Raw genomic sequence first — 12569 nt, 5'->3', positions numbered from 1 at the left:
AATCTTTTAAGTAGCACCATTCCACCTAACAATAGGAGCTGAAGTAATTTTCAGCTATGCACTCACATCTTTCAGATTAAGGTCTAACATGGTGTCCATCTTTGGCTGTGAGGTAATCCTGAAGTTTCTGAGGGGAGGGATTGTCATTGAATGTATATAGTTTATGGAGACAAAATTAGTAAACATTTCTAACTAACTGTCTCACACTCTGCAAACATTTCTATCTTGCTTACGTTCAGCTGTCCCCAAGGAATCTTGCCAAATGCATTTAATATTGATACTATAGCCTTGGAGTCAGACTGCTGGTCTTGGGTCAGAACTATACATTTCTCTGCAAAAGTAAGGCTTTAATTCTTATTCCTTAATGGGGCCATTCTGTAAACACTGGCTTATTATCTAGGGTTCTGTGCAGAGATTCAACAGGCAGGAGTATAAGGGCTGGTGCCAGAGGCATCCCAGTGTAGTAGCTCTGAGCCTGAAGGCTGTTATTAGTGAGGACTGCATCACTGCAGTTATAATATCAAGACTAATGGTGGGATCAAATTTTAGCCACATAAGTCCTCCTTGTTAATAATATCAAATATCTTCTTAAAATCAATCAGGATTACCACAGTAAGTTCAAGAGTATCTCATAGCCCCTTTTTGTAAATCTACAGAGATTGGAAATGGCATGTATCAGCCAGGCAAAACACACCTTTTGACTGCATGGTCAACAAATGCCACATCGGCTATATCCCTTCTGCAGATATCTTACATACATACATACATGCATACATACATACAAATATTTCAAACACAGGCATTAATGCCTTTATAGCTTGCCAAAATACCAAAACACGTGTTCCCATAATAAGTGTCCAGACTGTTCTTAAAATACCTAAACTAGTACTTGTTTTATTGTAATTTGGTAGTCTGTTCCATGCATCAGCTACTCTGTCAGAAAACCAGTTAGTGCACTTCTCATACTATAGAATCTTCTACATGGGTTGTCTAGTACTTTTTGATAACCCCAAACATTTCCAGAGGTAGTTATCCCTAAATGCCCTATATACCTGAATAAGATCTCCTCTTAAATATCTATAAGAGACACTGTACAAGTTCAGATATTTTAGTCTTTTCATAATAACTTAGATTTTTGCATCCATGAATGCCCTTGGTATATTTCCGCTGTACTTTTTCCAGTCTATTCATGCTTGTTTTCCTATAGGTTTTCCATATTGTTATTCCATACTCAAGGTTGGGTCTAATCTAACTAACAAACAATGACTTCATTATGTTTGATTTCATAGACTTTATAAATCATTTTATGCAACCTATAGTTCTATAACTGTCATTAGCCAATTGATTGATATGATTAGAAAAACTCATAGCTGAATCTACCAATATACCCAGGTCCTTAAATGAGTCTACAGTTTCAATCACTGTGTACTGTATTAAATATTCACCTTTCAGTTTATGTCTCCCAAATCTCATATGCTTAGTTTTTGATGCATTTATCAACATATTATTCTCCTGTGCCCAAATGGTCAATTTAGTCAAATTATTTTGCAGATATGCCTTATCTGTAACACTTGTAATCAGTTTAACCAGTTTCAGGTCATCAGCATATAGACTGTAGTGGACCTCCGATGAAAAAGTAATGCCTGAAAGATACAATCTAAACAAGTAAGGGCCTAGGACAGTTTAGGTCTTAGCAAATGTTTGACAGTTTCATCTAAACTATTACCATTTAAAACATCAGTTTAAAATTGTTTAAAATTATTCTGTAACTAAAAGATACTTCAGTCAGTCAGTGGATATTTAAACTTATAAGTAATTGCATAATGTTTTAATTTTATGAATGGAGTAATGATTATTAAATCTTCCTGTTTATTTGTTGACATGGAAAAGGTACGGTAGCATTATATGAAACTATAATTTACGTTAATGCCTGGAATTACAAAAGGTATTAGCTAGTACTGTACTATGACTGCGAACATTGTCAAGTGTGAAGCTTTACTCTTTGTGAAAGAGGACCATTCCATTTTTCTGAGGTGTACCAGATTTAAATTTGATTATATTAATGAAGGAAGTTTAGACTGTAAAGCCTCCTACATGTGGGTATGGAGAGCTTTGCTGTCTACAAAAACTGGATGTAGAATTTCACCTTGAATTATCTTTTTTGAATTCAAGTGAAATAAACTCCTGCTGTTAGCACTGCTTTCTTAGAAGATAATTATTGATTAAACTTACTTTCCTGTGTCCTAACCTTTAGAGGATATCTCACATAAAAGGATACACAGCCTCTGGGTCCATTCAATCTGCTACCATAAGATATGGAAACCTAATATTTATAGCATGTATTTTTGATCTTCAAACCAAGTTTCAGTGACTGGGCAGATTTCTATGTCTTACAATTAGAAGAAAGCTACTGGAAAGTTTGAGCCAACTAGCTGAGTTTTCTGAACACATGCAGTTTATTCTTTTCAGTATCCAAACTGCATACACAATACCACAGAGATAAACACAGTCATACAATTTGCTATCTAATCTGCTGGAAAGCACATGCACATCACTATTACAACAGAGACATGCACTACTAAACCTTTGTTATAAAGCAAGGCACAATGCTAATACATACAAAAGTGTCCAGCTTTTTTATGAATTTCATTGTGCCTTGCTTTATGACAAAGGTTTGCTTTTTGATTTATCAGCATTGTTGAAAATGGAAGAAAGGGGGTTGACCTCATATAGAAAATGGGACAAGCAGGCATTGATAATGATGATGATAATGATTTACTATCCATTTTGAATTTGGGATCCATTTTGAATTTGGGATACCCAGATATAAGGACTGCCAGGCATCATATTAGTCTTCAATCATATGTTTGACATAGTCAGTAACATGACAAGCATTCAATAGTATTTTTTTTCTGCACCCCCTGCTTCGTCCTACAGCACTCCTACCACAGTGCCCCATGTCCATCGCCTGGTCTGCCAGCCTCTCCCATCACCCCAGAGTTGCTCCCATATGAGCAAAACAGCAATAACTTCATCAAGACAGCTAAACAGATCTTCTCAACAACAAAAATATGTAAATCCAGCTTTTTGTTTCTGGATTTATTCCCATATAAGTGGGGGTTGGTGCAGAACTTAGACTCTGGGGGGGGGGGCGGGTATCTCAGCTGACAACCATCAGCTGGAGAATTATTTTGAATTATGACCCACCCAGTTAACTTTCTCCATCCCTTTCCCCTGTGCTCATCAATACAGAGTCCGATGACTTCTCCCCTTTTTGGGCCATGCATCAACTCTAGGAGCATCATTTATAAGTGTCCTCCCCCAGGATGGGCAGCTTCATCCCTCCGTGCTAGTACTTCAGTCGCCAAAGCTACTAATTGAACCTTGGTCACCTGAGACATAATTTGGGTTTTATAAGCATTCAACAGTAATTTGTCTGTTGGACAATAATGTAAATGAATATCACTGAAAGCCAGTTTCAGCAGAGATCAGTTTTACACTTTTATTCACTGTTGTGTGACCATATAGACAGTGTATATAAATCATAGGGATGTGAGGGATTCACACAAATGGAGGATGCTTGTGTGTCTGTCCCTCCTACAAAAGCAGGTTACTTTGTGATTCAGTGCAAGTGATGTCCAATAACAATATTTCTTTGCAGTATTGTCCATCAGAGAATTATTATTTAATCAATCATTATGGATCCATATAATATAACAAACTCCAAAAAGCAAAGAAACAAATTAGGAAAGAAGCAGCATGCTGAAGCAAAATTATCCAGACTGTAGGGTAATGAAATACACTGTGTCCCTCAATAGTTCAATTTTTTTAATTCAAAAATACTTGAATACATCAGCACTTTCATCTTAAAATTAAAAATAAAATTAAACATGATCTGATGAAGTTTTTAATTTTAAGACAAAAGCACTCATGTATTCAAGTACGTTTGAATTTAAGGATTGAACTTTTCAAGGATACAGTGTATTTCATTTATGTTATAATCCATATAATATACACAGAGGCTTTTGGGTATCAAAATGTGATGCCATTAACTAAGATGTTTGGATAGTGACTTGTAATACCAACTAAGTGGCCATAGTGTTTCTGTTTCAAGTATTTCCAATTCATCTCTAGTCTAGATTGGTGGTATTTCCATATAATACATAAATAATTGATGAGGCATGAATGTCTGAAACCACTGAGGTATGCATAATCTCATATTAGTCATAGGAGTGGTTGCTTCATTACTGTCTTTTTTTTGTAATCCCAAATAAATTGAAAAAATACTTAGAAATCTTTTTTGCCACTTGTTGCTCAGGTGGACTTACATGTGCCTAAACATATAATATGTGATAGGTGTAGCAAATCTTTTAAGTAGCACCATTCCACCTAACAATAGGAGCCGAAGTAATTTTCAGCTATGCACTCACATCTTTCAGATTAAGGTCTAACATGGTGTCCATCTTTGGCTCTGAGGTAATCCTGAAGTTTCTGAGAGAAGGTGTTGTCATTGAATGTATATGGTTTATGGAGACAAAATGAGTAAACATTTTTAACTGTCTCACACTCTGCAAACATTTCTATCTTGCTTACGTTCAGCTGCCCCCAAGGAATCTTTCCAAATACATTTAATATTGATACTATAGCCTTGGAGTCAGACTGCTGGTCTTGGGTCAGAACTATACAATTGTCTGCAAAAGTAAGGCTTTAATTCTTATTCCTTAAAGGGGCCATTCTGTAAACACTGGCTTATTATCTAGGGTTTTGTTCAGAGATTCAACAGGCAGGAGTATAAGGGCTGGTGCCAGAGGCATCCCAGTGTAGTAGCTCTGAGCCTGAAGGCTGTTATTAGTGAGGACTACATCACTGCAGTTATAATATCAAGACTAATGGTGGGATCAAATTTTAGCCACATAGGTCCTCCTTGTTAATAATATAAAATATCTTCTTAAAATCAATCAGAATTACCACAGTAAGTTCAAGAGTATCTTGTAGCCCCTTTTTGTAAATCTACAGAGATTGGAAATGGCATGTATCAGCCAGGCAAAACACTCCTTTTGACTGCATGGTCACCAAATGCCACATCTGCTATATCCCTTCTACAGATATCTTACATACATACATACATGCATACATACATACAAATATTTCAAGCACAGGCATTAATGCCTTTCTAGCTTGCCAAAATACCAAAACATTTGTTCCCATAATAAGTGTCCAGACTGTTCTTAAAATATCTAAACTAGTACTTGTTTTATTGTAATTTGGTAGTCTGTTCCATGCATCAGCTACTCTGTCAGAAAACCAGTTAGTGCACTTCTCATACTATAGAATCGTCTACATGGGTTGCCTGACGATTCTCTAGTACTTTTTTATAACCCCAAACATTGCCAAAGGTAGTTGTCTCTAAATGCCCTACATACTTGAATAAGATCTCCTCTTAGAAATCTTAGACACTGTACAACTTCAGATATTTTAGTCTTTCATAATAACTTAAATTTTCACATCCATGGATGCCCTTGGTATATTCCCATTGTACTCTTTCCAGTTTACTCATGCTTGTTTTCTTATAGGGTTTCCATATTGTTATTTCATACTCAAGTTTAGATCTAATGTGATAAGCAAACAATGACCATCATTTTTGATTTCCTAGACTTTATAAATATTTTTATACAACCTGTTGTTCTATAACTCTCATTACCTAATTGGTTGATATGATTAGAAAACTCATAGTTGGATCTACCCATATACCCATGTCCCCAGGTCCTTAAATGAGTCTGTGGTTTCAATCACTGTGTGCTGTATTAAAAATTCACTTTCAGTTTATGTCTCCCAAATCTCATATGCTAAGTTTTTGATGTATTTATCAGCATATTATTCTCCTGTGCCCAAACGATCAATTTAGTCAAGTTATTTTGCAGAAATCCTTATATGTAACACATGTAATTAGTTTACCCAATTTCAGGTTGTCTGCATATAGACTTGTAGAACAACTCAGATAAAAAAGTTAGGTCTGAAAGATACAATCTAAACAAGTAAGGGCGTAGGATAGAGCCCTGTGGGACACCCTGGCTGTAACCAAGAATTTTACCTGTCCAGTTGCTGTATGATATTTGCCATGTCCTATTTGTAAGCCATGCACTATTCATCTTGTCAAGAGTACATCAATACCTAGTTGTTCTAATTTATTGATCGGTATTTTGTGTATGATCCTGTCAAACACCGAAGTTAAATCTATATAAATTACATCAAAGCACAATTTTTCATTCATAGTTGTTGTTATATTGTTATAGAACATCATCTTAATGGTGGAAATAGATCTATTTTCAACTTATGCATGCTGATATATGGTTTCAAGTCCCAGCTTATCCAATTCTGACAATAACTTATCCAGTATTACCTTTAATATTATTTTTTCACAACATGACAGTAGACTTAAGGGTCTATATGCCTCTAAGTTTGTCCTCCTCCCCTTTCCCTTAAAGCCAGGTTTAATAAGATCATGTCTCCAATCTTGAGGGCTGAATAATGGATATAATGGCACTGTAAGTTCTTGCTGAAGTGTTCTCAGGTCATTGTTACTAATTCTGTCTCCTTCCTGTGTTTGTTTGGATCCAGTTTCTGCAGTTCTTTTTCAATATAATCTAATTTGATTCCAGTATCTGAAGATACCTGGATGGCAGTATGACAACTTATCACCCCTTTTGTGGAGCCAAATAGTTCTGTATAAGATTTTGTGAATATATATATATATATATATATATATATATATATATATAATCTGCTGTGTCTGAGAATAAATTTTAGAATATGCACATAGTTTCTCAGTTTATATGTCTCTAGTCCTTCCACATCTTATATATTGATAAAAATGTTTCCTATTATGGTCAAAATCTTTATAAAAATGTTCTTCAATTTTTTCTTGATCTTGTCTCACACTATGTTTAATCTGTTTGTCCAAATTGTTTATTTCAGTTTTCAAAGTTGTAGTTTGACCTCTCTTCCATTTATTATATTTTTTGTTTCTCACCTTAATCAGATATTTTATTCTTATAGAAATATATCCCCCTGACGTTGTATGGCTAGATCCTGATGTGAAACATTTTGGGGGGGTGGGGTTTGCACTCAGTTTCTCTTTCAATACATTCCACATTCCATCTGCAGTTTTTCCACTGAACACCTCACTCCAGTTAGTTTTATATAGTGACTGTTTTGCTTCCATGTAATCTGTAATTAACCTTCTGTGCATTGGTTTAGATTTCAGTTTGGCTGAATTATCTAGCAACAAATTAACCTTTATAACCCCATGATCACTGAACATCAACAATGGTAAAACTTGACTTGAAGAAACAATAATTTCTTTAGGAACACAAACAATGTCTAGTATGTTCCATATTCTGATAGTTTTTTTTTTTTAATTTGAAGCAATTGTTGCTCCTGAATATACATTGTGAATAATTTCCTTACTAATATTGCTGAATCAATATTATTCCAGTCTGTTTCTGGTAAATTTAAGCCCCCAGCTAATATTATTCTTCCCTCTTGTGTTTCATGCAAGAAATGTATGGATTCCTCTAGGTCATTTGCACTTGAAGTTGGTGGTCTATGCACTCCAACAATTGTTATATGTCCCAGGGTTGTCTTTATTGCTACTGTTACACAGTCTATAGTATCAGTGTTACCACTAAACATGTAATAATCACAGGTGTCATAACTATCTTTAATTCCTATCATAACACCACCACCTGTTTTTTTGTTAGAATATCTGTTACAGTAAAAACATTCATAACCTGACAGCACTGGTTTCCAGTCATTGTTCTTTAACCATGTTTCACAAACAATAACAACATCAATCTTGTGGGAAACTAACAAAGTTTCCAATAAAAAAAACTTTATTATTAATGTTCCTAGCATTAACAACCATCAGAGATGCATCAAATGTTGCTATCTGTGAACTGTTAAATTTTCAACCTGGCAAAAATCCTGCCTAATGTTTGTTGAATATTGCAAAAATTCTCTTCCCTGATCTTGACAAATGTACTCGATCCTGTCTGAACATGTGTGCCCAAAATTAGGCTTGGATGCTCTACACATTTCCATTTTGTAAAACAGGACATTTTTACCATGTAGGTATTTACTCAAAAAATCTTTTCATTCATGGTGACCTGACTATCCTTTCTATAGGTGATTTGTGAAAAATATGTCCTAACACCACTACAAGCTATTCTATCTAAGAGGGCTGTCAGTTCTCTACTAACAGTTAGAGAGCCCTTGTGAATAAGATAATTTGTACCATGAATAAAAACAGATCTGTACTTCCTTACATTAAGGTGTTCCAAGGCTTGTCTCACATCTTCTATTTTTGCTCCTGGCAGGCATAACACTATTCAATGTCTATTATCTTATCTGCAAATATAAGTATCAGTTCCTATAATAACTGAATCTCCAATTACAAAAATATATTTGCTCACTAGCTATGAAGAATCTTCAGCTTCTGATATAGCATATTCGCTGTATCAATTGTTATGAAGGATAGATCTTCATCATAATTAGTCTTACTAATTCCACTGTTTTCATTGTGTATAAAATTATCCTACAGCTGGCATTGTAAATTCACAGCTTGAGCCATGTAGTCAACATCTGTCTTTCTCTTCTTTTTACTTACAATAATATTCTTCAATTCTTCCACATTCAGTTTTGATTTCTTCCTTTTCACCTGCCCCTTGCCTCTTTGTTCTACCTTCTCTTTTGGAAAAATGATGCCTTTTCCTGTAGACTGAAGGTTTTCTGATAGAAAAAATGTTATAATTCCCTGTAATCTGTGTGTTACACAACAAAGCAGTGTCATTTTTAGTACATATTCTCTTTACAAACATTAATCAGTTTCTTTTTTTCCTTGTTATTTGTTGTGACTTCTTCCTTTCTTTCTTTTTTTTGTTTCCTTCTAAATAATCCGGATCCTCAGATTGCTGTATACTTGTATCCAGAATTCCAAAGTTGTCAGGGGCATCATCTTGTTTCATAGGGGTTGAATGATCTTTGCAGAAAATAGAGGCATCATTTCCTAAATATGTTCTATTTGTTCTTTGCCTAACATTATTTATTTAATTAGTCCAGTAATTAATATATGTACCGACAGTTCTCCAAGCCATGCCAATTGCACAAGTGCAATCATCATCAAGTCTAGATTTACTTCTAACAATGGTAAGCAAATCATCCAACTTTTGACATGAGGAACACAGATCACCAGTGTTATCAGCTGTTACCTTTAAATATACATAGCATTTATTACACTGTTCAAAATATTTGTGCATTAGCAAGTCATTAATTGCATACTTATTTAAGGAATCCACATTCAGGTTCAAACAAATAAAATATTGTAAAAGAAAAGAACAATCAAAATCAGTAACCACAGAATTCAAAGAGAACAAAAATCAACTTCTGTGATAAAAGTCGCCCAAGCAATATACAACTGAATACTAAAGTAAATACAGTAAAGTTGTTCTGACCGTTCTGCTTGCCAGACAAAAGTTGTAATTCCTTTACGTTGCATGTGCAGTAGCTTCTGCTCACTAACTCTCACAATCACACTTCTTTTTAACAGTAAAGATCAATAAATCACAAACCAAGGTAGTATTGTTTAGGTGTGCTCTGGATTTTCATTTCTGTAGTCTGTGTGAATTTATAGCTGTCTAGGCCCCTTGTGATGGCTAGTGCTTGCCTGTATAAAACCTATCCCTTTCTAACAGCCAACAGTGAAAGTAAAGGTAAAACAACAAAATATGAATGAAAGTAAATCTTTTTAACAAGCTATCCCTTCCTACCTACAAACAGTGAAAAACAGTGATAAAATATAAATTCATATAAAACTTCTCTTACCAGTCATCTCCACAGTAAATCACAAACCAAGGTAGGACTGTTCAGATATGCTCTTGTCATACAAGTTGAAAGTTAGGAAGAGAAGTTCATTCTACTCTCTATTTGGAGCACATGGAATAAGGCTAACAAAGGACTAGTTAATGGGTGAGACAAGGATTTGTACAGTTCTGAGTTTAGCCTATCAGGGCAGACCCATTCCACTTGCTGCACTGTTGATTGCATGTATAACTTCTCCTTCAGTGACATTTAGCTAAACCATTCATTTAATCCATAGAAAGGGCTAATAGATTTGCCTTCATTAAATCTCTATCAACTGCTGACTACCACTGGCCATCCCATGTAATAGAGTTGCATAAAAAGATTGATAAAATTCTCCACATCATATTATAATGTATGCCATTTTAATCAGTAGAGTTTGATATGATGCTTGCTATGTAAGCAGAATGGTAATTTCCCTCATGCTTTGCTGTACAATGTGTAATAATAACTTTCCTGCCTTACCTCCTTCCCCCCAAGGCCATAGAGCCATTTTGTTTAGGTATAGCAATACTTTCACCCTTGACACAAATTCTAGCTATGTGTAACAGCTTATAACTTTTACGTTTTATCTGTATATTTTCATTTTGCAAATACAGGTTCTTGTTTTTCATATCCCTTGATGATCTGTTCCATTTTGCTGTAACAGTGAGCTTTCTCCTATGTAAACACATTTTGTAGCTTTAGTTTACAAGAATATGAGCACAATGACTCAGGAAAGATTCCTATGTTGTTGTGATATATAAAAATAATAACATCCACAATAATAAATTTGACCAAATCAGGATCCTGAAATAACGTAGTCCATCCATTCAATTTCCATCTATCATTCTGTTCTCTGAAGTGTATATTGCATTGGATGACTGCATGATATGTCAGGAGTGCTGGCAAAATTACAGAAGTCTGAATGCTCTATAAATGATTAATAAAGGTTAGCCACTAATCAAGCCTGATCAAGCTGAGACAGTCAGGAGAAAAAAGTGTATTCTTCTTTGTCTGTGTGGAACAAAAAAAAAACAAACATCAACAAGCTTCAATTCTTTTAGGTGCCTATCAGTTACCTTTTGGGACTTTAAATGGCATTCCGCAGCTGGAATTGTTCAATCCCTGATGGAATCCAATGTGACATTAAAGTCTGCAGGCATAAGAATGGAATATCCATTGGGCCAGATTCACGAAGGCTTGCATGGTGTCTAAGAGCAGAGTAAGCTGGCAGACAGCCAATATGTCTTCCGAGCGATCCAGCAACAGCCGGCAGGGGTGTGCATGAGAGCTCCTAAAACGTGCGGCGCTATAAAAACCAGAAAATAAAAAATAAAAAGCCAAAAATAGGCATTTTATTAAAAATATTCTTCTGCCATGCAGGTGAATGGCAGGCTGAAGACAACATGGCTACTGAGTAGTGGTTGCTAAGGGGGGAAGCTCAGTTTGAGAGATGTAACCAAGCATTAGTAGGCAATCCTATGCAAATGAGGATAAGGATAGTGAATCCCAATTTTCCTTGCCATGTGAACCATGTCCCCAGAGTGTAAGTGTAGGATTAGGGGAGTAGTAGCGTAGAAGATAGGCGACATCACGAGGGGGTATGTATGAAAGACTGTAAGCTTATTGGAGCAGAGTGGCTTATGTTTGCTGTGAGTTACTCAGGACTGAAAGAGGCGTGTCTACAGTTGTCTTAACTGAAACCCAGAAACCGAAGGTGTACACCGTGGATATCACTAAAGTTTCTTGCAAAGATGCTTACACTGTGTGCGTGCGTGTGCACGCCTGTAAACTCGTCTAAGCCTGTGTGCGTGTGTGTGCACCCGTGTAAGCCTGTGTAAGGCTGGCTAAGCCTGTGTGCACGGATGTGCACCCGACTAAGCCTGTGTAAGCCTGTGTTAGCCTGTGTGCGCGCGTGTGTGCTCGTGTGTGCGTGTTTGCGCTTGTTTGAGCGGCGCTGCCCCTTGTGGAAACAGAAAGGGAAAAGGAAGGAAAAAAAGTAGTAGGAAGTTAACCAAGGAGAACTAGCAGAGCTGCCAGGTGAAATCAATCAGAATCAGACAATTACACAGGCAGTACACTAGCCCAGCAATTAAAACTCTGCAAACAACATTCCCCCATGTTTTACTCAGAAACACTGCAACACTGCAGTATACAAAGAGAAGTAAAAACTTAAAAAGCTTAACTGAGACAAAAAAATGTTAGGGGCTGCCATTGCTATTATAAGGCAACATTTGCAAGATGCTGAGGGTGGTGCCATTGCCAATGCTGCTGAGCAACCCACAGTGAGGAGACGGAGAAGAGTGTACAGACCCAGGGTAACCTACCAGGGGCTACATGAGCTGGAGATAGTGGAGCGCTATAGAGTGGACAGAGACCTCCTGCAGCAAATTGTTGAGCTGTGCAGGCCACACCTCACACACAGAACCAACAGAGGAGAACCCATCCCAGTGGAAACCAAGGTATGTGTTGGCCTAAGAATACTAGTAACAGGTACCTTCCAGAGACCAACTGGTGATATGATGGGGATTTCACAGGCATCAGGATCCAGGGTACTGCACCAGTTCCTGGATGCCATGTTAGCACATGTCGGTGATCATGTATATTTCCTCAATTCCCTTGAGGCATTGGCCAGCAATATCTCTTCCAGCAAATAGCGAAATACCCTGAGG

This window comes from Protopterus annectens, chromosome 4.part1 (assembly GCF_019279795.1).
Source record: "Protopterus annectens isolate FY-2018-M chromosome 4.part1, PAN1.0, whole genome shotgun sequence".
Lineage (NCBI taxonomy): Eukaryota > Metazoa > Chordata > Ceratodontiformes > Protopteridae > Protopterus > Protopterus annectens.
The sequence above is the reverse complement of the archived record's forward strand: the minus strand, read 5'-3'. Positions refer to the sequence as shown.